The following is a 27,484-nucleotide window of genomic DNA, read 5'->3' as shown; positions in this document are numbered from 1 at the left end:
AGACAATGTAGGAACCTCTAATTCTGTATTCCATTCATTTCTTAGCATGTGCATATCAAATTGATTTATTGATAACCAGTATCTATAAAGACTAATAGTAGCTTTTTTTAAAGGATTTAACAAGTTGTTCTAGTATCTCAGAAGCTGAAAATGCTGCTGGTCCAAACAATGTTGTTAACAAATATTGTAGCTGTAAATATTGCCATTGGGTTACATCTGACAGGTGATATTTATCTCTTAACACATCATATGCTAAAAATCCATCTTCATCACCTATCAGTTGGTCCACCCCTGCTTCCAGCCAATTTTTCCATATCGCCATGTTTTTCCCAATTTTTAAAGTTGGGTTTCCCCATAAAGTCAATTTAGCATGGGAAAAGGGGTTGAATCTTTTCATTAGACATTACATACAATAACTTTCTAACTGATGTAAATGTTTCCGGAGATATTAGACCAAGGTTTCTCAACCTTGGCAACTTTAAAATGTGTGGACTTCAACTTTAAGTCCACACATCTTAAAGTTGCCAAGGTTGAGAAACACTGAGCTGTATGTATTTAGATCCTAATACTGTCCATCCAACCAAAGGTGCTATATATGTATATTCCAAAGTTACCCAGATCGGAAAATCAGCACCAGTTGTTGGCTTCCAGTATTTCATACTTGACAATAGATAAGCATAATGATATAGCTCCAGATTCAGAAAACTGAATCCTCTCTCATTAATTGGTAATTGCATTTTCTGTAAAGATATTCTCAGAATTGAAGACCCCACAGAATTTTTCTAAAGAAAGGATTTATTTTCTGAAAATATTTTCCAGATATATTTCAAATATTTTCCAGATAACTGGAATTCCTCTCAGACTATAAATTAATCTGGGAATAATATTCATTTTGAGAGCATTCACCTTTCCTCAAAGGGTGAGGTTTAATGATTCCCATCGATCAATAACTAGAAACCTCTCTCTATATATTTATTTATATTAAATGTTACTAACTGGGTTATATCTTGTAGTATACACATACCTAGATATTGAATGGATTTGGTACAGATATGGAATTGATATTCCTTAAATGGATGGCTAACCAAATTTTTACCTATTAGCATGAATTCCTGTTTGGACTAGTTAATAGTAGCCTGCTATTATACTAAAGGCATCTATCATTTGCACCAACACTGGAAGAGGTGTGTGAGGTTTAGAAATAAACAAAAGAATGTCGTCTGCAAATAAAACCAATTTGCATCCAACTGAGTTATTTGTAGGTTGACTCATGGCAACTGGATTTCTTTCTTTATTGGCTGAAATGCTTCGCTGCTTGTCCAAGCAGCTTCTTCAGTCTGGGCAAAAGTTGGTAAGGGGACCCCATATATGTCTTCCAGGGTGGCTGCATTGTCTCTACACCTGAATGGCTTGTTAATTGTGCCATGGAGGTGTGGATTGCCTTTGGGATGTCTTAGTCCTAGATCCCCTGCTCATCCCCAAGTGGATCATTAAGAGTGGCCTTCCTGGTGAACTTGTGGTCTTAATCTTCCTGGGGACCAATGAAAGAGCAGGATGAAAAATGGGGGACAAGTTGTGGCCGAGGCCTCCGCCTCTATTGAGGGAAGGATTTTCCACTTTGGCATGAATGGATTCCTTAACCCCTCTCTCAAACCACCTATCTTCTCTGTCCAAAATGTGAACATTATTGTCCTCAAATGAGTGTCCTTTTTCTTTTAGATGAAGGTAAACTGCTGATTCTGGTCCTGTGGGTGTTGCTCCTCCTGTGTTGGGCCATCCAACTGAGTTATGTTCAACTCTGCAAAACTCCCTACGTTGTCTAATAGCACAAGCCAAGGGTTCCACGCAAATATTAAAAGGCAAGGGTAAAAGTGGACATCCTTGTCTAGTTCCTCTAAATCAGTGTTTCTCAACCTCAGCAACTTTAAGATGTGTGGACTTCAGCTCCCAGAATTCCCCAGCCAGAATGCTGACTGGGGAATTCTGGGATTTGAAGTCCACACATCTTATAGTTGCTGAGGTTGAGAAGCACTGACATAAGTTAAAGTAGCCTTGGGGAAAAATGTAATCCTGTAGTTGAAGATGTAAATTTGAAGCTGAATTATCACACACTGCCCCCAATATAGAATTTGACACTTGATGAAAATCTCTGGCATTATTAAGACTGGGATTTGGCCATAGAGAATTGTCTCACCTTGAAGGAAAGACATTTACATTCCTGATGTGAAAGAAGGGATTCAAGATATGTGTTCTTTATCCATTTTTGAAATCTTTGTGTTCTAAAGTGAAGAGATGGAGAATAAGTTTCTATATGGCCCAGATTTAATCACTGTAAGAATTAATTTTATATTAATAAAATATAGATCTTTTTTTCTTTTCTTTTCTTTTCTTTTTTGCCTGATGTTTTAGTATAGTTTAATCATTGCAGTGTATTTATTTTTTTATTGCACTCTCATGGAGGTGTTGTTTTGTCTGTTAAGCTTCACTAATAAAAACAGTTTTTTAAAAATATCAGTCCTTTTTCTGGGTTCACACACTACACTGAAGCACAGGCAATCCAAATTGAGTCCACACAACATACTGAGTCACCCTCAACACCAGAGTCCTTGAACTTCTTCACCTGCAGTTTCCCTGATGATCTCTCTCCCATTTTAATCTTCCTTCCTTCCTTCCTTCCTTCCTTCCTTCCTTCCTTCCTTCCTTCCTTCCTTCCACCCATCCATCCATCCATCCACCCATCCATCCCTCTGATCCCAAAGTTACTATATGCCCCATTCAGCAGGAAGCCTCCAGTTCAGACTAGCTACCAGAAATAACAGCAAGGTCTGTGAACAGGCAGCATTTAATTAACATTGCAAAAGGTCTTAAACATCAAAGCCTTGCTGTCAGTCCAGATATATTGCTGGAGGTTACAGATATTCCCTCAGTGTTGGGATGAGACTTTGCTTTAATTTGACTTCCAGCAAATTGGTGAAAAATAACATTCTAGCGATGCTAAAAAAAAAAAAAAACTCACACCCGAAGCAAAGTGAGCATGCATGTTTAAACCAGTTGCTGAATTAGCCCATTTCCTGGGTTCATGCAACATGCTAGGACACAAGGAAACTAACCAAGGTTAACCCTAGCCCAGTTCAGCATCTTGCCTGCACGAACGCACTGGATCTTTAACTACTGCTCACGGTCACACGCGTCCAGGTTTTATGGCTGCAGTTTGCAAGAAACCGCCGCAGGGCACTTGCGTGTTAAGAAACAGAAATAGCCGATCGCGGTGTCAAAGCACCCTCTGCTGGTTGCCTGGCAGATGAACCCCTTCCCCTTTTTTTCCGCCACCCCCATTTCTGCGCGCGTGTTCACGTGTAAGGCTCACGGGGGGCGGAGACCGGAAGATTTCAATGATTAGTGAGGTCTTCTGTCCCTCCCAGCAAAAAAAGAAAAAAAGAAAGAAAGAAGCCCCAGCATTTGGTTTCCATCTCCAGTGGCTGAGGGAGCAAATGATCTTCCCAAGGAGCGTCCACACGTGCACGCGGGATGGCTTGCGAGTCCTGCCGGCCCGCCGGCGGTGAGCTGCCTTCGTGCCTTGGACTGTGACTCAGCACCCTCGCGCGTGACTCGGCGCTCGCACGTTTCCGTGCCTTTGCTCCGATCCGTGTTTTGACCCCCTGCATGCTCGTCTTTGCTGCTCTTGGTACGTATGGACAGGGAGCATCTGTGGTCGTTTTCTATCTGCCAAGTTTGGGGGGCAGGGAGGACAGTCACGGATGCCCCCCCCCCGCTCCTTTCTGGGTTGGCATCCAAACCGTTTTGTCAGGGGCGAAGCTTGCTTTTGGGGAGGCATTTTAACACGCATAATATGCATCAGCAAACATGCGTTCTCTTTGTGAACGGTTAGCGCGGGCCAACTACATCTGTGTACATTTCTTTCATTACACATACTTCTGAGTGTCTGTGGTTGTAGCACCCCACAGTGTGGCATTGTGCCATCTTAATGTGCCATTGTGTGAGTGTGTATTCTGTGCCTGAAAACACATCTATTCTGCATGTAGCTGCTTCTGTAGGCATGTTGGTGCAAATTTGCACAAGAGTTTCATTCATGCGGTTTTCATGCACATGAACTTCATACATGCTCTTTTCATGCAATTCTTTCCCAGTCTGAAAATATCCATATATTTAGGATAGGTGAACACTGGTACTTCTTGCGTTTTCTTCTTAAAAATGGAGAAAGTCTCAACAAAGAGAGATGGATGCTTAGATGAGATTCTTTTCGGTTGAAGATGTCTTCATTCAAAGATTTTTTTAAAAAAAAAAGAACTGGGGAGGCACTATGATACACTAAAAATGTATAAAATCACATGACTTGGGGAGAAGGAGCATATTTCCTTATTATCACAAAAACAGCAAAAGACCAATCACAGAGAAATTTTATTTATTTATTTATTTTCTACCCTGCCTTTATTATTTTTTTTATAAGTAACTCAAGGTGGGGAACATACCTAATGCTCCTTCCTCCTATTTTCCCCACAACAACCCTGTGAGGTGGGTTGGTCTGAGAGAGAGGGACTGGCCCAAGGTCACCCAGCCGGCTTTCACGCCTAAGGTGGGACTAGAACTCTCCTGCCACGCCTGATTGGCTCTTGGGCTGAGAGAGGGAGAGCCTGGCCCAAGGTCACCCAGCCGGCTTTCATGCCTAAGGCGGGACTACAACTCCCATACTGCGCCTGATTGGCTCTTGGGCTGAGAGAGAGGGACTGGCCCAAGGTCACCCAGCTGGCTTTCATGATGATGATGATGATGATCTTTATGGAAGTATGAACTTTATGGAAGTAGACAGGATGTAACAGTGTTTTTCAAACTGGGCAACTTTAAGATGTGTGAACTTCAACTCCCAGAATTCCCCAGCCAGCAGGCACAACTGGGCATTCACTTTCTGCTGGTGTTGTAACAATGCTGCTGCTAGATGCTCAGAGGATAGCGGGGTTCCTTGAGGATTGGAGGCCAATCTTAAAATTCCTCTCTTTAGGAGACTTTCTAGATTTATGTCAGCCCTCCCAGATAAACCAGACAGAAGACATAACAAGTTATGCTAATTCTCCTTTTTTGTAAGGCTACATTAACAGAATCTTACAAGTCTGAAAGTATAAATCTCTCGCCCTCCCTATTTACCACCTGAGTAATTAGGCGGGTCCTTCCCAAGTTTCTTTCCCTGGCCATTACTCTGTTGTGGGCTCCTTTCTCTCTTATCTGATCGTTCCCTAGGCGGCACCTCAACCCCCCCCCCCCCCATCTTCCAAGGTCACTGCAAACAACATACAGTATCTCCCATGTTTTTTGTAGCAATTCTTCTCTCCAATGATTTTTTTCTCATCCACAGCCTCTTCCACTTCATCATTCCACCAAAGATCTTTTTCATATTTTTAATTTGCATCTCTACATACTTCAGTAGCTTCCTGTATTGAGATGTATATTCATTCCTTTGCTGGGTGCATGAATAAACAGATGTATCCTGAAGCCACATATTTGAAAGAAATGTGTCCTGTTCAGACTATGAAACCAGGCAGAGGAATATAAAAACATTCTTTATTAAATAACTATTTACAATAATTAAATCCTTTGAAATACAAAGAACTGGATTCAGTCAAGCCCAACTGGGCCACAATGAAGCAGCAGAACAGTACCTCCCCACTGGGAACTGGGAGGCTGGCACACTGGATGGGACTGAAGACCCACACTGTACTGGAAGCCAGTAACTGGAACCTCAAGCAAGACTAGTACTGGAAACATGGCTGGACTTGACAAGAAGATCTGGATTCAACTGGATTCTCAGGACTTGAGACTAGAAGCAAGACGGGAGCTCGGAGCAAGGCTGGACTCGGCTGGAAGCCCTGGACTCAGCTGGATTCTCTGGACTGGAGGCTTGGAGCCAGGCTGGACACTCAGAACAAGACTGGGCATGGCTGGAAGCCCCAGACTAGGCTGGATTCCCTGGACTGGAGGCTTGGAGCAAGGCTGGAAACTGGGAACAAGACTGGACTCAGCTGGGAGCCCTGGATCGGGCTGTTTTCTCTGGACTGGAGACTTGGAACAAGGCTGGAAACTGGGAACAGGACTGGACTCAGCTGGAAGCCCCAGACTAGGCTGGATTCCCTGTACTGGAGACCTGGAGCAAGGCTGGAAACTGGGAACAGGACTGGACTCAGCTGGGAGCCCTGAACTAGGCTGGATTCCCTGGACTGGAGACCTGGAGCAAGGCTGGAAACTGGGAACAAGACTGGACTTGGCTGGGAGCCCTGGATTAGGCTGGTTTCTCTGGACTGGAGGCTTGGAACAAGGCTGGAAACTGGGAACAAGACTGGACTCGGCTGGGAGCCCCGGACTGGACTGGAACACAGATCCAGAACAAGATAGATGTGTACCTGAACACGGCTGAGCAGACGAAGTGCAGTTGGATGGGACCAAGGACACACAGTGGCACTGGAGTTTCAAGGCACGAAGAAGCTGCTTGGAAGACGGCGGAGTTTCATGGCTGGAAGCAAGACTGAGACTGCGGGGCTCGGCAAGCAAAGGATCCTTGATGGCAGCAGAAGTGGGATTCAAGTCTTCTTCAGAGCGAAGCAAAGGCACTGATTCCTCTTCAGCAACAGACGCTGTCCCCGATGCAGGTGGGGAGTCTTCCATAGAAGCTGGAGGCTTGGAGGATCGGTTGTCTCCTGCAGCTCGCTCTTCGCGCAGCTGCCTTTTATCCCAAATGGTGGCGCGCTTGGACCCTTCCGCAGCCAATCAGGCTGCCTTTTCTTTTGCGTGCTTTTCAGCCTGTTGTTGGTGCCTGCTGATTGGTGGATTCAAGTCCTCCCCCGAATCTTGGCCAATCAGCGCCTTGGACTCTTCCCGCGCTGCTGGCTCATCGTGGAGTTTCGTTTTCCCGGTTTCAGCCGGGTAAGTTTCTAATTCCTCCTCTGACTCGGAAAGAGTGTGAAAGAGCTTTCCGAGTCAGAGGCAGGCTTGACTGACAAAATGCACCATTCTCTAAGCAGAAACCAGTCCTCATTCTTTTTCCCAAAACTCCTATCTGGTTCTTCCATTATCAGCATTCACTGGACCAGAACACCAACGCATGGATTCCTACTTCATACACACCCATAACAACCTAGATGGCCCCAACTGATAGTTTCTGGTATATATTTTACCCCTTTGATTCATAAACACACCAAGACCTTCATTCCCCTGCATTTATTCATCAGCTGTGCCCCACAGGATGAGACCACCTTCATTCAGATCTATGACCTGCTTTCTCTTAATCTGATCGATAGACAAGAGTTCTATCTTTCTTCCTTTCATTTGTTAATTCTTGCTCTTCACCATTTCATCTTCTCCCATTCCAAGCTGAACCTTCCAGATCTCATGGTCCTCAGTAGATGGACCCACAGGTAACTGTGTACAGCAGCCAAGGCTGTCCTGGCTAGGGATTATAGCAATTATAATGCCACACACCTAAGGGCGCCAGATTGGGGAAGAAGGAGGAGATACCTGTCACCAATCTAGCGCCACGTTGGACTCCCATTTTCTTTCCCCCTTCCGCTGGGAATTCTAGGTGTCAAGGCCAAGACAGGGCCCCTGATTAGGAAACACTGCTTTTATAAGACCCAACATCTGCAACCAGTACATCTGGAAAGGCTCAAGGCAAGGTGAAACAGCTACATAAAAAACAGTTGGAGATTCAATCACACCATCATGGCCGACGTCACTTTTTTTTTTTTACCATACCTTGTAGACACCTCTGTACCCCATTAATATTCATGTGGAGATTTATAGTTTGTGAAATGTGCCCATCATCGCCTTTTCTGCTCTTCACCTCCATTCAGCAAATGAATGGCTCTCTCCTGGCCCCTGCCCACTAGCAGAAGCAGACAACAGTGGCCAACCCTGGGTCGAGGCATCCATCGTCTGCTGCCCAGGCCCCTCCAGTGGCCAGCGGAAGCGGATAAACCTGCCCATGCAATGCCTGGATTTAATAAGGATAATCCCCCCCCTTGGATCTGGGCAGAAGGCTACTAGGATGCACAGAGAGAAGGCTCAGGAAGGGAGCCACAGCCATGGCGGGTGCTGGCTCTGGAGAGTGTCATTTTCTGTGAACTTGCAGATGGGGAAAAAGGCCTCTTTTACCGGCCACCCCCTTCCCGGCCCTTGAAAGCCAGCCAGCTTCAAAGGCATTTGATCTATAGCCTCCTGGAGTCTGGGTTTCAAAAGCCAAGTGGGCAACAAAGAAAAAGCAAAGGAGGGAAAGGAGGAGGCTTATTTTAGAAACCCAGGCGGGAGGGGCAGGGCGGCTGCGTGCAGCCATATTGCGGCCTCGGGTCATATTGGAACTTGCAACAGGTGCCTGCCGCCTGCTCTTCGTGCACTTCGTCTTGCACATCCCAGGAACCATGGGAAGACCCAGGCTGCCCCATTTGCAATGCCTGGATCCAGCACAGCAGGGAGTTGCAGGGGGAGTGGGGGAAATTCCATTGCTCACTTTGCACAGTAAGAAACCCATTCTCTTTGGCCTTGAATTTCCCACCATTGATCTTCATTGGGTGATTGTGTTCTGGTCTTAACCCATCTTCCTTTCCTTCAACACTTTCTGAAAAAAGCAAACTACAAGTGGTGGCACAAGCATCTAAACCAGAGTTTCTCAACCTTAGCAACTTGTAGATGTGTGGACTTCAACTCCCAGAATTCCCCAGCCAGCATGGGTGGCTGGGGAATTCTGGGAGTTGAAGTCCACACATCCTCAAGTTGCCAAGGTTGAGAAACAGTGGACTTGAAGACTGTAGGAGGAGAGCTGTGGTAGTCTATGGCAGCAAAAATCAGGAGTGTGGGAGCCCATTTTCTGACTTGACGCCATCTTGACTTTTTTGACCCACCCTGCAGACCCCTCTGATGAGCTCCCTCTTTTTCCAGGCTCTGCCATCCCACCAAGGCCACAGGCGACAAAGCCCACCAGATTTTGCACACCTTAAGACTGCCCCGGGACGGTGTCAGAATAAGCAGAGAAAATACCACCCTGGTTCCAGGATCTTGGGCTGGTGATAAGAGGAAGGCATCACGGCCAGGGGGCATGCGTGCCACAGTTGGCAGCAAGGGAAAAGGTCTTCAGCGGTTTTGCCAGCTCTGCGTTCCTGGGCAGCAGCCTTTCCTGGTCTGCTGATGCCCTCTAGTGCCAGCAGGTAGAATCTGCTGGTTTTGCTCATAGCTCAGCCTGCCTGCTTTGGAGGAAATTCACCTGTGGCTTCACGCTGGCTGTATTCGTGCAACATGTTCATTCAATAGGTGAGCAAAAGGCTCCCTGCTGCATTCACGTGTCATGAGTTTCAACACTGGAGAGGGGTGTGTATAAGTTTAGTTGGCCAAACCTGGCTTGCTTGGCTAGCTTTTATGGCTCCGTGTATTTTGCAAAGGTGGAAAGGTGGTTAAGTGTGTTGTGTGGGCCCATTGGCTGGATCGTGATGGAACTGTGCAGCTTGATGCTTTACAATTGCCTAGCTATAGACTGGTACATAAAGTAAATAAAGTCTCATGGCTGAGTTCAGCTCTTGGGGACTTCTAACTTTTTGTGGCAACAATACAGAATTTGCTTGCCCTAACCCTAACCCTGGAGAGTTTTTCAGTTTCTCATGAATTGGGAATTCAGGTGATCTCCCATCCAAGGGCTGACCAGGTGGGGTTAGCCCTTGGATGGCCTAAACTTTGAGCAGGTGAAACCACCACGTGGACTCTGGTAAATCTCTGGCAGTCAGGAAGAATCCCTCACACACCAGTTGTGTTCTCACAACACACTTAACTCGGGAGAGTCAAAGATCTAACGGTTGCATTTGCAAGGCTGAGTTTAACTTGATTTCATGTTTGGGTTGCTTAATGTGCTGGGTGAACTCAGCCCCTTTTGGGGCATTTAGGTTTCGGTGTAGTGTGTGAACCCAGACGTGGACCCAGGTTAAGCCAGGGGCTGCATTCACATGGCACATAGAGCCACCAATGGCCCAACCACATTTAAGTCCAATGGATTGTGCAAACCCAGCTGCGGTTTGCCCTGACACCAGGAGTTTCACGAAATTTATCAAGAGATTTTTCTAGTTTGGAAATTAACTTATTTGGGCTCCATCATTTCTTCTGTTTCTCTCTTGGAGTGACAGTTTTAGACTCCTCAGGGAAGTCAGAAAAAGTCAGGATGGTAGCCACAATCATCCAGTTGAAGGCCTGTAAAAAAGGGCGGGGTTTTGATCATACAGGTGTGTCTGCCATCTTGACTTTTTTGACCTTTTCCCTGTGGACCCCCCTGGAACTTCTCGTAAAGGGACAGGGGCAGGAATACAAAATGGTCTAGCATAACCAACAACCGCCCAGAGTCATTGTTGAGATGGGCGGTGGAAAAATGAAATAAATAAATAAACAAACACCCAGTTGCAGAATCCCTGTTTAAAGTCAAGTCCCCCTCAAGCGGAGCTCAGCTCCTGATGACCTCTGAGATACCTTGAGAAGTTTTCCTGGCAACAGTGCAAAAATGAGCTGCCCCTGTTTTTTCCAGGAATGTTTTTGGTTGACATCTGCAATTGTGAGATCTCCTGGTAGTCTCCGACCCATGTCCCAACAAAACCCCAAATCTGGAAGCCTGCCTTCTCTGCCTTTTTGACTTCTAAACTAACACGAGTTCAGCGCTTGGATTCAGTTTTCTTCTTCAGTGGCACCATGGCTTGCAGGCTTGTCTTATTGCTTAATTGCAGCCATTAAAAAAATATTGTTTAATTGCTGTAATTCAGAGGCAGTTTTCCTTGGATCTTTTTTCTTCTGCAGGGGATGCTTGTAAATGTAGAAAGCACTTATGATTAAAGCCTGCCCCCTAGAGGCCACTCTGTGACTAGACACCTTCATCTCCGCGAAAAAATAGATTCTGAATTACACTGATAAACTTTTTATAAATTTCTTGCACAATAACACTCCCATCCTATGCACCGTGTCTTCTCAGATGCACGAACAAGGAAATGCAATGAGATTTATGCTCAGGTAAATATTAGAGGCTCCTGGTCTAAATATATATATCACCACGGCGATCCCCAATTTTAGACCTTTCCCCAGGCAGTCTTCAGAATAAATTCCTCCTGGCTCAGCTTTGCATTAGAAATGTGGAGGTTAGTCTGTCGCAGCTATTCACTTGTTGCATTTTTATTTTACTGATTTTTTAAAAAACTCTTTTAGAATGCTTAATATTTAGGGAACTTTGATAGAGGAAAGGATTAGAAATATAATTCATTTTAACCCACATTTGGGGACGACTATAATTTCTTGTTTTTTCTTATGGATTGTGTGCACCTTTTTTTAGCTGCATTCACACAAGAGGCTACGCTGGGTTAGTTTTAATGCTGATTTCTTTTTGTGTTAGGAAATCAAGTTTGTTGGTTAGTTCATGGTTCATTATGTTACGTAAACCTGAAATATTCAGTAACACAGATAAGTATGCTATCTGCATGCAGACGTTCTGTGTCATAGTGAGACCAAGACAGTGTTTAATTATTACCTCTGTTCATTTACAACTTGTATTTTTTAAAAGGTAAATATATTCATAGTTCTTGCGTGCATCCTGTCACATCTCCCTTACCTTGTGCTTTTTAGATATTTGGGACTTCAATTACAATAATTTCTAGGCAGCATGGCCAAGAGCTAGGGATTATGGGAGCTGAAGTCCAACATCTCAAGGGCAACCAGTTGGAAACATGGGTTGAGAGAGGTGATTGCTGCAGACTCAGCCAATCAGCTTCAGGGTGAGGGAGCCAGACTAGAACCTGGTTCAGAAGTGATAATGAATTTGTGGAGGTGAGGCACATGTGGGAAAGCAGTGGGTATCAAGTTGCAATCAGTTGGAATTAGCTTGGGTAGACATGTCCAGAATGCAATTCCATGTTTCAAGTTAAATCCAGTCTTCACAATCACATACTCATTCACAAAGCAGAGGAGGCAGGTTCTACCCTTGACCCTGCTGAAAACTTGGCAGACATCACCTCACAAAGCAGGGTGTGTGAAGATAAACAAATAAAGAGTACATTATGAGGATGTGTGGGTGAGATTTATATCTCACCTTTCCTTCAGGAGCTCAAGAGAGCATGCATAGCACCTCCCTTCATAATAACAACCCTGTGAGGTAGGCTGGACTGAGAGAGAGTGCCCAAAGTCTCCTGGGGAGTTTCCACAACTAGGGATGGTACGCTACCTCATGGGGCTGTGGTTGTGACGATAAAAACAGAGCAGGAGACCCCTGTACACTGCCTTCAGCTGGAGGAAAGGTAGGGTATAAATCTAAGAAGTCGATAAGCAAAAGCCTTAAGTCTGCATCCGGCTTCCGTTACAGTTTTTGCCTATTTCCTGACTCTATAAACGGTGGAAACCACAGGGATTATTTTTGGCAACAGTGATCAGAGGACTCTAAAAACTGCAAAAAAGGGTGCTGGGGTCACAGGGGGTGGTGTATGTTCATCGTAAGCAATCTGCTCTTATTAAAATGCTGCAAATGAAGAGGACTCCTCCCCCCCCCGTTTATTTTCTACCAGCCATCCCCAACAGGGTGCCCTCCCTGGTGATGGTCTGGCAGGTGGCTTGGCACAGGCTATCCCCAACTTCTTGGGAATTGTGTACCCTTGAGGGGCCTCTGGCTGCTGGGGGCTGGATCTGGCCTTTGACTCTCCCTGCAGCCACCTGCAGCCATGCCAGCCGGCAGATTTCACTATGAAAAGCGACAGATTCTGATGCCCCCAACCCAGTAAAATGGCTACTATTAGCAATTGAATGCCAAGCTGAGAGGGGTCTGGATGCTTCAGTGGCCAAACAGAACCAACAGACTTCTGCTTGAGCAACCTGAAGTCCATTTCCCCCCTTTTTACTCACACACACACACCTTATTTTGCTCTCAAAGAGAAGTGAAGCGTAGTGGGTAAAGCTGGTGTGGACATGGGTGTGTTCAATTCTTTTTTGTCCAAATACTGGGAATCGTAAGGCAAGGATTTCAAGGTTTCTCTGGAGAAGAAAGCTGTAATGATTTCAATGATGCCCTTATCCTAGAGGTGGACATTCTCTGAATTTCAGGTTCATCCTGACGCTTTTATGATGTCTTTTGTTAACATGGGGTCCTTGCTGGGCTGAGGATGATGTGATGTGGGTCTCGAATAGAGAAGTCATTTCCAGACACACAGGCTGCATTCACCCAAGAAACTTAATCTGGAGAGTGAACAAGCCTGTTTTTCTGGGTTTGCCCTAGTCAAACAGCTGCGTTTACCCAACACGCTGAGACACAAAAAAAACAAACCAGAGTTAAGACTCGCTGGGCATGTTGTGTGAATGCAACTGCTGATTTTCTGAATAAGGTTATGAATGTAACTTTTCCATATCTAGGACAGTAAGGACTGCTTTCCAACAGCTCTTTTCAAGGGGGTCTGCAGGAAGGGGGGCAGAAATGTCTAGAATGGCGATGCATGTAAAAACGGGCAGAGCTTTGATCATTTGGTTGTGGCCACCATCTTGATTTTTGTGACCTCCCGCAACCCCCCTCTCCTTTTAAATGGTCTTCAGATGCCAGCCTGCCAAAAATGCTGTGGTGGCAATTGGGCACATCACCCACCATCCCAAGGGGAAGAAACAAGGAAACAGCAACTGAACATATATCAGGCAGGGCAAGCAAGCATGATGTCCATGCTGTGGATTACCCTTGAAGAAGTAATTTGGGGTGGGGGCATTGCAGGAGGACCCCAAAGTCACAAGACAGGTTCTTGTTTTGCACAGGGTGGGAGGGGATCAAATAAAACACATTAAACTTACCTGAACACATACTTTAAAATAAAAAGCAAAAATTGCTTTGCACGAGCGGAGGGCTGTCCTGGTTTAAGTACATTTTTAAACACTGAACACAGGATTTTCGAATTGCATTCATGCAACATGCATAATCTGATGATGCATTTGTTCATGTTCCAGTTTTGCACACTTGACCAAGCTGGATTCACTGTAATCACATCAAATCCACATTTGAAACTGACAACTAGCATGTGTGATTATAGCCTCTGAGTTTGTGACTGGCCTGGTTAAAACATTTTGTGGGAACAGTTTTGTAATCTTTCCCATTGCGTAATCTCTTTCATATCAAATACATTTATCACCAATCTGTGGCAGATTTCGCTAACAATCCTTCATCTTCCTGCTTTGCATTTTAAAAAATTCCTTATCCTTAAATTCTGCACGACGCAAATTCCTAATTCAGCCATTTACTTAGCATGCTAACCTTATTACAGAAGGGAATGTTAAGTTTTAGATGCCGGGCGAAAAAGACAGAGAATGCAGATTAGATGTAACCGGCTAATATTATACATCCTTAGTCCAGAGAGGTGATTTTTAAAATAATATGGACCTTCAAGGGACCCCCTTGAGTACAGACCTAAAAGGATCAGTTAGAAAACCAGGGCAGGGCACTGTGAACTTAACCCTCCAAAGAGATTGAGCAAACCTGCGGGGCAGGTGTGATAAAAGATCAAAGAACTGCAAAAATTCCTATTTATTGATGGTAAGAAGTGACTCTGGGCCCACTGGTCTGTCCACAGCTGCTAAGCGACCCGGCATCAAATGTTTCTTCGGTTCAATTCTGAAGTTTGATTCTCTGCCTCGGGGCCCCAAAACTCCTGTGGAAAAGAGGATGGCCCAATTCCTCTAACTGCCAGAACTCCAATGCTGGCTGGGGAATTCTGGGAGTTGAAGTCCACACATCTTAAAGTCGCTAAGGATGAGAAACCCTACTCTAGCTACTCTTTTTGGATCTGTCTATCCATCATGCAACTCCACATAACTCCAAAAATGCAGCAGTGCTGACTTGGAACTTGCTTTCTAAAAGGCGGGACAAGACAATACATTTATTTGACTAGTAGATTTCCTCTTGGAGCTGAATAGCCTGTATAAGATTCCTCTCCTCCAGTATTATTCACACAACAAACTCAATGAGGTAAGCCAGGCTAAGAGAGAACCTATGATTTTCCTGGACTTGCTCCAACATCATAATATTACACAGGGACTCCCAAGCCCTACTGCTTTGTATATATTTAAAATATTTATATCATCCCTTTTATTTTAACACTCTCAAAGCAGTTTTAGAGTAAAAGCCTAGTAGGCAATTTGCACAAACACTGACATGTCTGCTAATCCACTGGTGCATGCTATAATTCAGAGTTTAGCAGCCTGTGGGTACCCAGTGTGTAGGACTACAACTCCCATCAACTCCTGATGCTGACGGGGGTTACAGTCCAACTCACCCATTTGATAGGAAAGGGACTGTTGCCTATTCTGTGTTCTTCTACTGATCTCAGGGATATCAGTGAAAGGCTTGCAGCCTATCCTCACGTTCACATAACCGGGCTAGCTATAGATCTAGCAGATCATTCTTGAAAAGGACACTGGAGGTCATTTAGACCACCCCCCTGCCCAGGACGGAAATCCTCAAACCATCCCAGACAAATGGCTGACCAACCTTGGCTTGAAAGCCTCCAGTGATGTACTTAGGCATTCTAAACCTGGTTAGGGTTAACCTCCTTGAGCTTCTGGTGACTTTGTAGTACAAACCCATCATAGATGGTTAGTTTTATGGTTCAGTGTAGTGTGTGAAGTCCTTGGTGTTCTCTGAGCTTGGTTGTTTTCTTGCAGAGGTTTCGTTACCTGACTAGCGCACTGAAGATGCTACCTAGTCAGGTAATGAAACGTCTGCAAGAAAACAACCAAGCTCAGACAACACCAAGGACTCCACAGTTCAAGCCTGAGCTACAGAGATTCTCTTCTATAAAGTAGTATGTGAGCTTCCTGAATTAATGGGTTAATTCAGGAAGCAGGTTAAGCACAATGTGTGAATTTGTCTGCTTTTCAAGATGTCACCTTCTGGGTAGGTTCTCAGCCCAAAGATAGTGCTAAGGTACACAGCCATCAGAACACCAGGAAAATACCTCAAAGTTAGCCGTCCACAATTAATCCCATCTCTCTCATTTTCTTTCGGGCCTAACGTGCAGCATCTGGGATCATGTGGAATTGGGCAAGGAGCATGTCAATCTGTTGGGCATATGTCGATTTTCTCTCCCTCCACCCACTTCAGCTTGTGATAGTGACAACTGAACATGGGGAGGACATGGGTGGCTGAGAAGAATAATCCAAGCTGCAAGTCGGAGAAAGAACATGAGGAAAAAGCATCCCTGCTTTTTGTTATTGTTATGGTCCAGGCTGACTGCGTAGTTTTATGTCTTTAATTTTTTTAATTTTTGGAAGCTACCCAGAGTCTATTGGAGTGGGCAGCCATAATAAGCGTTCATCATCGTACACTGCAGCACCAACAGAGGAGAAAACAAGGCCATTTAAGATACGGGCTGAACTGTGAGGAGTGTTGTGTGAATGAATGTGCTGAACTTCAAATCCTATTGTGCCTAAGCAAAGCCAACCCATCTGGACAGCACCAACATCTGCACTTTTGATGCTTTGCAGTGCAAAGGAATTTTTTTCCCTCCAAAAATGTTCCCATTGGTAGATGTTTCTTTGGTGAGCCAAAGTAAATCAATCAAACAAACAAACAATAACGCTGTGCCTCTGAACTTTTCTGCTTCATGCCGTTTCCTAGCATCCGAAGCACATTCAGAGGATTCCCCCCATGCAAAGGCGTGGATCAGCATGCCAGAGGGCGTGAATTCCACAGGTGTGCATCCCTCCAACTATCAGTTTGCTACACGGAATTTTATTAAGTGTCTCAGAGGTGTGCAGCTTTGAATCCAAACATCGTCCCTTCTTTGTGGCATCTGTTGCAGCTCTTCCTTGGATCCTTTCACCAGCCCCAGTCAAAAGTGACAGAGTGAAGAATTTATATGGTTGACATTGCAAATTCTGAATTCAGCCCGGCAGGTTTTGCTGCACTGGCAGTTAATAATAATACTAACAGCCAGTAGATGGTTCCCAAGTAGCCAAGATTTTACAAGCCTGGCCTGTGCTTTATCCCCCTGGAAAATTGCCAAAATGGGTTGCAAGGAGGAAGAAAAACGTAATTTTTTATCTTTTGAGCTTTATGAGGTCAGGCCTGCAGTATCACCAAATGGATTAATTTTCTGCCTGTGTGCCTGAGAGAGAGAAAGAGAGAGTTATGATGGGAGAATTTGTATCTAATTGAAATTCTCCTTTTAAACACTTAAGCTTATGGAATAGTTTTAAAATAAAGACATGAAGAAAGCCCCCAGCCTTTCAACAGAACCAGGTCATTTGCAATGTAGAACTTTTAATGGACCACTTGTAGATTGTTTTGAATCAAACCTTTTTTGGAGTGGGGGTGTTCCTGGTTTTCGGAGCCAGGTTGGAGCATGTTTCTCAACCTCAGCAACTTAAAGATGTGTGGACTTCAACTCCCAGAATTCCCTAGCCTGGCTGGGGAATTCTGGGAGTTGAAGTCCACACATCTTTAAGTTGCTGGGTGGGGAATTCTGGGAGTTGAAGTCCACACATCTTAAAGCTGCTGAGGTTGAGAAACACTGGATTACAGGCTCCATCCTTCCTGAATAGTTTGGCCCATGGTGGCTGGGAATGAGAGGCATTTTATGCAGTTGGATGCATAGAGTGGATAAACTGATGTAGGATTTAAATTGGGGTGTGGTGGGGGGAGCAAGGGAGGGGAATGTGGATTGGTTATGCAGATGCAGATTGCACATGAGAGAGATTACCTTACCAATTAACAATTGTAATGTATTAAAAACTACAGTGTTTGTTTCTGAGGTGGCCTGAAACCTTTTGATGTATTTGAGCTCAACCGTTTCTCGCTCGGTGGTGCTGTTAACGCCCCGCTTTTCCAGAACGGGCACTTTGAGGTCAGTTACGGAGTGTCCTGGGAAGCTGAAACGCTCTGATGTTACCTGGTCCTCCTCCTGGTAGTCCTGTTGTCAAACCTGCGCCTGTTCACTCTTTTGTGCAAAGTTTGTCTTGGTCCTCCCATGCAAAATCCAGAGGGGCCTTGCTGGCAGATGATGGCACAGATTACACTGGAGGAAGAGCGGGTGAAGGCGCCTCTCATCTTGTGCGTGTGTCCTTCTTGGGGCTTGTGATGGTGCTGCTGGTGTAGAGGCTAGGGCACAGTATATATCTGGCTTTGTGGTAGAGTCTGGTCCCCACGTTTCTTGGGTTTAGGTTGGGCTGGGGGAGGCAATGTCACAGGCTAAGCAGAAGGCCACACACACAATAGTGTACACACACGAGTGTGCATGCTTAGATATTGCACCTATGAATATATGCTCACCTCTGAAGCACAAGTTTAATGCTGTGTTTGGTTTCTATGACCAAACCTAGCCACACTGAATGCTTTGGGATTCTGCGTAAACATGGACAACATGCACTGGCATGGCAGCTATCACCCTAAAATTATTTATTTTCCAGTAACCACAGTTTGCAAGAGACACAGCTGAGTTAACATAACAGGGTTAACATGGGTTGGCACAACATACTGAAATCCCCCGTTTTCTGTGACTGACACAATACATTGAACCATAAAATAATGGAACGGGCTGACTGGGCATAACATGCTAAGATACACACGAATTAGATACATTCTAACGCAAAGAAACACATAAGTATAGGTTCCATTCCTAACCATGATGATGCCAAAGTGATGAAATGGGCAATGTGATGTCAAGTGCAAGTCTGAAAGGGCAGAGGCTTTATGGTGACATCATATGCAATTGCTAAGGGGTGGAATTTGCATGGTGATGCAATGACATGCTTTATCACTTGCCCCTTCTCCCTGATTGAGGGTATTTTGAACATCCGATATATATATTAAACAAATCTGACTTGAGCAGGACTTAACCTGCTAAAGCATTACATTATTGGGATTTCTGAAAAAATATAAGCATGCTAAAGGTTCACAGCTGCATTTTGTAGATGGAAATGTAAGAAATTTTTAAAAGCCCCTTGAATTCATTCCTTTCCTCTGAAAAGAGACACGTGTTAAGACACTCCATTTCCTTATTTTTTTCCCCCCATTATTGGATTCATACCCCACCGTAATCAACTCAAACAGGGGTTGGGTTCACACCACACATTTCACATGATTCCTGATCAGCCCATGTTTTTATCTGGTAGAACTGAATATAGTAGCTAAATAGGCTGGGTTCACACAATGCACTAAGTTGGTTGCAAGAAAACTAAGTTAGAAGCAAGTTCAGCATCTTGCACTGCTTGCAACTTGGGCAAGTGAAGACCCAGATAGTCAGTCCCTGTGCAGGATTTGCTGAACTGGTTAATCCTAACCTCAGGCTATTTTGTGACTCACCCCGTCCAATTCGTTGTAATGTGCAAACCCTGAAAATGGGTTAACTTAGATAACCAGGTTAAGTGTATGGTATAAACACAGCCAAGACCTCTTTTAACTTGGTGGAGCTGATGATAGAAATGCAGCCCAATGTTTCTCCGAAGGACAGAAAAATGGGTTTAAAAGTCCTTCCACCAAGAGGTTTAGGGAAATAAAATTATTATCCTGCTGCAAAAGGGAGATTTAGCACGACAAAGATAAATCAGGCTCCCTTACGTTTGCCCTCCAAATGTGGATAAGCAACGTCCACCTAGCTGGGGGGAGCCGTCATGATCCACCGGGAATCTTAATTAGGCCCTTATGCTAAATTGCATACATGGGATTTCTCTGGAGCAACCGTGCAAAGGATCAGGCGGGCGGTAAAAATTAAGAGGGTGATGCCCTTTGCAAAAACCCGAGCGTGCAATAAATAAAACGTGTATTTATTCATTAAAAAAAAAAATTTTTAACTAAAATTCCCAAGAAATTTTATTCCTTAGGATTTTAAGTAAATGCCCGGAAAAAGCGCAAGCAGCGACGCCAAGGCGCCGCCCGCCGCCCTTTGTTCCTACCCGCGCTGACGTTGAAGCGTCCATGATGTGGAGCTTTTGGCGGGAAGCGGCTGGAGAGAGCCGCGAAATGGCGGCCGCAGGGGGCGTGGCCGGGGAAATGGGACGGGAGGGAGGAGAAAGAGGGGATGGGGGCGGGGCCGGTGGGGGACCTACGCACAAAGGGCTGGACGGAAAACCCGGAACGCGGAATTTTAGGCCGGAGCGGAGCTTCTAGTTCGCGGTGCCATGCGGGTTTAGACTGGGTGGGAAAACGGAGGAGAGGGTGCAAGTCCTTTATCCTTGGGTTGCTGAATATAGGCTGAATAACTATTGCAGCAAGAAGGGTGCAAAGCAGCAAGGGGCGGGGATAGCTCTTAGCAATGGTTAATTGTTTTAGCGAAAGTGGAACCTCCAGCTTCCAAGGCACTCTAGCTTGGAATTTTTGCTGTTTCAGACAAAGCCCTAAGAGCCTCACCATCTCTCCTGCAGTCCTTTTTTCCCCTCCATCCTTGGAAATCAAGTTGGCCAGAAACCTTTCTTAGGTCACTTTTCGGAGGCTCTCAAATTCCACCAAACTAGCCCAGGGTGTGATTTTATTACTCAAATTTTGTTACCACCCATCTCCCCCAAAAAGAGGGACTCTGGGCGGCTGTGATACTGCTGCTACAATATTTGCACGACCTTGTTTTTCAAAGAGCAGAAGAGCTGAGCTCCAACTTCCCCAGGCAGGGGCTGCCAGCAGGGTTATGCCCGCCTGCCACACCAGGAGCAGTCCGACTCTTGAAGTGTAGCGCAGCCCAGATCCAAAGAGCGTGCCCTTGCACAGAGGAAAAGCAGCTGCTGCTGTTTGTCCTAAAAGGCAGTGTGCCTAATTAAAAAGCAGGAGGAAAATTAAGCAGGCTTAGCTGGCTAATGGAATTCACCCGTTTTCTGGGTGCACACCACAGACTAACGCAAAGGGCTGGACTCACAAAACACAGAAAGAAAGCCGAACCAAGGCTTGTCAAATGGCACAGTTTATATTTGCCAGTGCATCGCTGGGGTTTGCATTGACCTGGGGTAGCGTGTTGTGTGGGTGCAGTCACTGAAGCTGCAATGAAGGCTGTGCTTAAGAAACTTGGAAGGCTGGGAAGCGCTAATGGAGCCCCAAAGGTTTTAATGAAGGTGCCAGGCGGGCCTTTCTCGGGAGGGAAAAGGACCACAAATTTTTGAAATTATTGCTTCCCTGTTTATCTTCTGTGCTTAACAGACCACCAGCTAGTGAGGCTTCTTGGTGGATGACAAAAAAAAATTATAACCAATGTACTAAAAGCAATAAAACCAGTAACACCAGTAGAATCAGTTATTAAAACAAACAGTTTAAAATTGGCACTTTGGATCTCTGATGCTTCCGCTGTGGTCCTGCAACAAAGCCTAACCAATTAGGAGAAGGCATCGTGGCTGGTGTATTTATTTAAAGTCAGAGGGTGGATTATATCATGATCAAAGGGTGGATTATTTGCATTTGCTTAATGTAAGGAAAAGAGTTGCCTCTGGAGACTTGGTAGAAAGAAGGCAGGGCAGAAAGCTGGAAAGACCTGCAGGAGGCAATGTGAGGAGAGGCAGGGGAGGGAGGGAAAAAAGAAAAAAGGAGAAAATACCGGTAGTCCTCACTTAGCAACCATTCATTTAGTGATGGTTCAGACTTACGACGGCACTGAAAAAATTACTTATGACTGGTTCTCACACTTTCAACCATTATAGCATTCCCCATGGTCAGGTGATCATGATTTGGGTGCTTGACAACCAGTTCACCTTTATGACCATTGCAATGTCACATCGGTGATCGCCAATTTCGACCTTCCCAGCCAGCTTCCGGCAAGCAAAATCAATGGGGAACTGCATGATTCACTTAATGACCATGTGGTTCGTGTGATGCTTGCAGTGATTCACTTAATGATCACTGCAAAAAAGTTTGTAAAATCTGGTTACTCACTTAATGACTGCTTCACTTAGCAACTGAAATCCCAGCCCCAATTGAGGTTGTTAAGCAAGGACTACCTGTAGTATTAAAGAAATACAGCAAGTCCTTGTGGGGTTGTCAAAAATGTCAAGGTGGTGGCCCCCATGGTGCAATCAAGGCTCCATCCATTTTTATGTGCCATGCAAATAAAGATGGGTGGAGCTTCAGTCATAGCACTGTGGCCGCCATCTTGACTTTTTTGATCACACCTTGAAGACTCTTCTGTCCTTGTGTCAAAGTAAAATCTATAAATAATCAACAGATTTCTGTACTAGAGATAGCTGACAGCCGAATTACATTTGTACGTGGCTGGCTGGAAGAGGAACGAAGTTGACCGAAGTGTCACATCATTGTGCAAATACCGCTGAGACACAGATCCATAAGCGTGGTATTTCAATGGTGATCTCACTGCACGTGGGTTGTGGTTGCACATGCGGCAGGAACATCTGCAATTGTTGAATAAAGTTTTAATTGTCCTCCAGTGCTTTGCATAAAAAAGAGACAGAATATAATTTTGCCTTCCCGCACACCCAAAATACAACATGGTAGAAAATTAGTTCAGGTTAAGAGCTCTACCATGGAGGGGGGGGGGGGGTACAGTGAGATTTTAAACTATATTTTTTAATCCCCAGAAGAAATTTAAAAGAAATTTTGCAACTTCTGATCCTATCAAAACTCAGTTTTAGCACATGGCTGGCTTTTTAATGGGTTAATGTGCTGTACTCTGCACATACTCTAGCCTGGTGTCCTCCGGATGTTTTGGGACTGCAGCGGGCAGAATTCCCAGCCTTTGAACATCCTGGCAGGCTGGGAATTCTGGGAGCTGGAATCTCAGTGCATCTTATGGCCACCAGATTCCTGGAGCTCAGTTTAGGTCTGCTGAGCTGGCTTAGGATCTGGCTTAACTGGTCTGAACAGTTTGAGGCCCAGCAAAGGATACACCTTCATAATGGGCTCATTCTTCCAGCCACTTCATGCAGAGGGAAACTTTCACACTCTGGGAAGCTCCTCAGTTTGGGTCAAGTTAGAGCAAAGGGTGTGGGGGCGCCTCATCCCCTTTATTTTTAGGAGAGCCTGTACAGAGTATAAAGCTACAGGTAATCCTCGCTTAATGAGCCCAATTGGGACAGGAATTTTGGTTGCTAAGTGAAGCAGTCATTAAGTGAATCCAACCCAATTACATGACCTTTTTTGCGGTGGTCATTAAGCAAATCACCATGGGCATTAAGTGAACCACATGGTTGTTAAGCAAATCATGCAGTTCCCCATTGATTTTGCTTGCGAGAAGCTGCCCAGAAAGGTTCAAAATGATGATCAAATGACCACGGGACGCTGCAACAGTCATAAATGTGAACCGGTTGCCAAGGGCCCAAATTGTGATCATGTAACCATGGGGACACTGTGCCAGTCATAAGTGTGAGGAATGGTTACAAGCCGGTTTTTCCAGCACCGTTGTAAGTCCGAACCATCACTAAACAAATGGTTGTTAAGTGAGGACTACCTGCAGCCAGGAGTCCGACTGCTGTGGCAGGGGGTCAGCCGGCAGGGCATCTGGAGCAAAGGGAGAGGGTCAGTCTGGCGGCCAGCCCAGCGGAGGACCAGGACCCTGCACACGCCACCCCCTGGGATGTTCCCTTTGCAGCGACGGTTGCCAGCTTGGCTGGCTTTGAAAGGAGGGCATATTCACACATTCCGCCCCCCAGGGTGAGGCAGACCCCTTCGCACTGGCACATCTGGCTACACTGTGGGGAAATGCCAGGACTGGCAACCCTTGGGGCCAGGGCCACGCAGGGCAGTTGGAGGGCCTCCGGGGGGCACGCACACAACAGGGCCACCGAGGGGACCTCTCCCCAAGATGGCCACCCTCGTGGGCAGGGCCAGCCGGGGAGCCTCGCTGGGCAGAAGCTCAGCAGCCCCCAGCCTGCCCTGGCCCAGCCCAGCCCCAAGACCTGGCTGCGGATCCTGCTTTGGCTACGGGCCACTCCCAAGGCCGTCTTAGCCAGAAAAGCAGCCGGGTGGGCAGGGAGCCTGGTGGGCGCCAAGGGAGGCATTGCCAGGGATACCACATTCCCTGATTTTGCTGTTGGCGTAGCAGGCACTTCCCAGCGGGGTCCTTGGGAGGACGGTCAAAAGGATCAAGATGGCAGCCAGGCCTGTGCACTCAAAGCCCCACCTCTTTTAATGGGCATCACAAAGGGGGGGAGCTTCAAGAGGGGTCATGAAGGTATTTGCATGGATGCCATATTTCCCATCTTCACTGTGGGTTCACCCCTCCCCCCAAATTTTATTACTGATGGGTCAAGATTGACTAAATCAATGTTTCTCGACCTTGGCAACTTGAAGATGTGTGGACTTCAACTCCCAGAATTCCCCAGCCATCATGAATTCTGGGAGTTGAAGTCCACACATCTTCAAGTTGCCAAGGTCGAGAAACACTGGGCTAAACACTGCAAGACAAGAACCTTGGTGGATTGGCTGCATCCACACACTTAGCCAGAGCAGGCAAAAAACCCGGCAGTTGCACAGCTGTGTGAATACAGCCTTTGAATCCCATGGCTGCATCCAAGCCTGGCGTTGTAAGAGACCTGAGTAAGCCCTTCAAATGCCCCCCCACCTCTTTATAGCCCCTTAGTCTGCAATGTCCTTCCATGCCAATCCTTAGCTCCTGCCCGCCCACCCACAGGGCGGCCCCAACAGCTGTGTTTTCCTAGGCGGGTGGTGGCCCTCTTGAGAAGGGAGCGGTGCTGGGTGCCAGCTCCCTCCCAGGGGTAAACTGATCCAGGGAGGCCCAGAGCTTAAGTGCTTGGCTAAGAAAGCAGACGCTGGCGCTTCTGAACAGGAGGCCAGCCGTCCGTTTGGAGCACACGCTTTGCATGGAGCCGTTTCTAAATTGGATGCCCGCTGTCCCCAGTGGGAAGGATCCCAGGTGATGACAACCTCTGGAAGGCAGAGCTGGCGCAATAATTAGCTATAATGCTAGGTTGGAGGGCCTGACAGTCTGAGAGCAGAGCAAAATGAATTCATGTGCTTGGCACTACTAATTACCGCAGGGCTGGCCCTTCTCTTAAGCTGAGCCCCAGGCAGGAAAAACAGGTTCGGAAGCACAGCTTTAGCCTAGATGGATCCTGGGTTACCACCTGAAAGCCCAGATCTGTCATCGGCCAGCTCTTAGCTGCTTGCTTTCTCGGCATACTGCGTGGCCCAGCCTGCATGCGCCAGCCTCACAGGGAACCCCAGGTGCATGGAATGAGGTTGTAATGGCCCCTGTGTTGAAAGGGGTCAGAGCCAGGGTGATTCACAGGAAAGGGCACGTATCAGAGGTGGACGCCTGCGCCTCACCACTGGGGGTGTAATGCCTGCCCTAGCACATAATTCATGGAGTGGGGGGGAAGTGGGGGATGCTAAAATTATAGCCACAGCTCTGAATGCACTGGGAAGATGTGGCCATGTTGGAGCTGCTCTGCAGATCACAAGCAGCTCCTTTTAAGGCGGTGCATTTCCAGGAGCTGGATAGAGCAGATCACCACGCCAGGAAACGTCTCTCGAACCTGTGCCCAAACTGAGAGCTTCTGAGCATGGGCAGAACACAGCGGCAGAGACTTCTCTGAATGGCCAGGGCTTCGATTCCCCAGTTGTGGTTGCCATTTTGTGTTTTTTGACACCCACAGGGCTTCAAATGCATGGTCACAGCCATCATTTTGATTTTTAGAACCCCCCTTCCGACACCCCTGGTTTAGAGGCCAAAAATTCCACCCCATCCTTCACCGAGCTCAGTTCACTTCGGGGTTGCCTGCAGAAGTGTGACCCATTCACACAACCTTTCAAGCAAATTAACCCATTTTTCTGGGGTCTGACAATGGGTTGCACCATTAGCAAACCAGGCGGGGCTCATGCAACTTCATGTGCCGCAAGAAAAGAAACCTGGGTTAACCTTTACCAAGCAAATCAGCCCCTCAATCTTTCCCTGACCTAGTTAAGGTGGGAAAATAGTTAGCAAGTGATAAACACTTTGGGTAGGCAAAGCAACTGGAAGATCTCCACACCTCTCTTGAACCTGTGCCCAAACTGAGAGCTTCTGAGCATGGGCAGAGGCTTCTCTGAATGGCCCCATTCCCTCACTAGGCCAAAGCTGAGCTACAAACATCCAACCAGTAGGTGGCAGCAAAAAGCAAGCATTTTCTGAATCTCTTGGCTGCCGTCTGGTGGTGGGACAGAGTTTAGCAGCCCACATCTGGTAGAACCATTTTAGTAATGCTTGGACATGCCCTCCATGAACTTGATCACAGCTTGCAGACCTTCTAACATCAGCCACCTTCACTGAACCCTTTCCAGCTGAAGCCAAAAGGCTCTTGCCAATTCACTGATGCCCCAAACCAAAGAAATTTTATTTCAAAGCATCCGTTCCCATCATGGAAACCGGAAACCGGAAACCTGGTTGGCTGAAGTCTCTTGGGGTGCATCACCCACCCTTTCCCTTCCCTTCCACCACCCTTTATCTTGGCCTTCTACTTCTCTCTTGCAGCTTGTTACAGACAACCTGAAGGCAGTGTTTCATATGAAATATCTCCGTAACATACGTTCTAAACTATTCTGGCAGCCAGCCTCTTGCAGCCAGCATGCTAAATTGGTAGAGCATTATCTTGTGCGCATTGAAGCAGAAGTAAATAGAGCTGAGTGAAAATGCAGACATCGTCAAGATATTTTAAAAACATGTATTTTTAACCTGCCTTTCCTCTAAGTCAGTGTTTCTCAACCTTGGTAACTTTAAGATGTGTGGACTTCAACTCCCAGAATTCCCCAGCCAGCCAGGCTGGCTGGGGAATTCTGGGAGTTGAAGCCCACACATCTTAAAGTTGCCAAGGTTGAGAAACACTGCTATAAGTAGTTTAAACTAGGTAATTTTTTTTACTCTTCCATTGCTTAGACACACCCCTGGACAGATTTATATGGGAGCAAGTGATTTTACAAACAACATAATCCCAAACTATGTACTCTAGGTCTGTAAAATCATACCACTTTTTAAACCTTTTTTTAAAGAAAGAACTCTTGAAATTGAATCCAGAAACAAGCAGGGAGACAGGCAGAAGATAAAACCGTTCGGCTTTAAGCCACCTTACTGAATATATCTGTCTTTTCAGCTGTGAGGTACCTGATGTTTTAACTGTATGATACAAGCTGCCTAGAATTACTCCGTGTTTGAGACAGCATAAAAGTCAACAAATATAATTAATTAATTAATTAACTAATTAATTAATTAACCAAACGTGATGAGGTTGAACAACCCTCCAACCTGGATTTTCTCAGACAGGGCACTTGCCAAACGTGTGGTCTTCAACTCCCAGAATTTATTTATTTATTTGTTTATCATATTTTTCTTACTGCCCATCTCCCCCACTCGGGGGACCCTGCTTTAATCCGTGCAGCCGCTAGGTGGCACCAAAGAGTGGGGACTTTCTGTCTCACGTTGCTGCCCTCTAGTGGGTCCTTTGGGTATTGCAGGCCAGATCTCAGTCTTGCCTTTTTAAGTATGCCGCATTTATCCAATCAGTGCTGAGCTTCAGATTGCGGACCGCCAGT

This window comes from Candoia aspera, chromosome 6 (genome assembly GCF_035149785.1).
Source record: "Candoia aspera isolate rCanAsp1 chromosome 6, rCanAsp1.hap2, whole genome shotgun sequence".
NCBI classification, from domain to species: Eukaryota; Metazoa; Chordata; class Lepidosauria; order Squamata; family Boidae; genus Candoia; species Candoia aspera.
The sequence above is the reverse complement of the archived record's forward strand: the minus strand, read 5'-3'. Positions refer to the sequence as shown.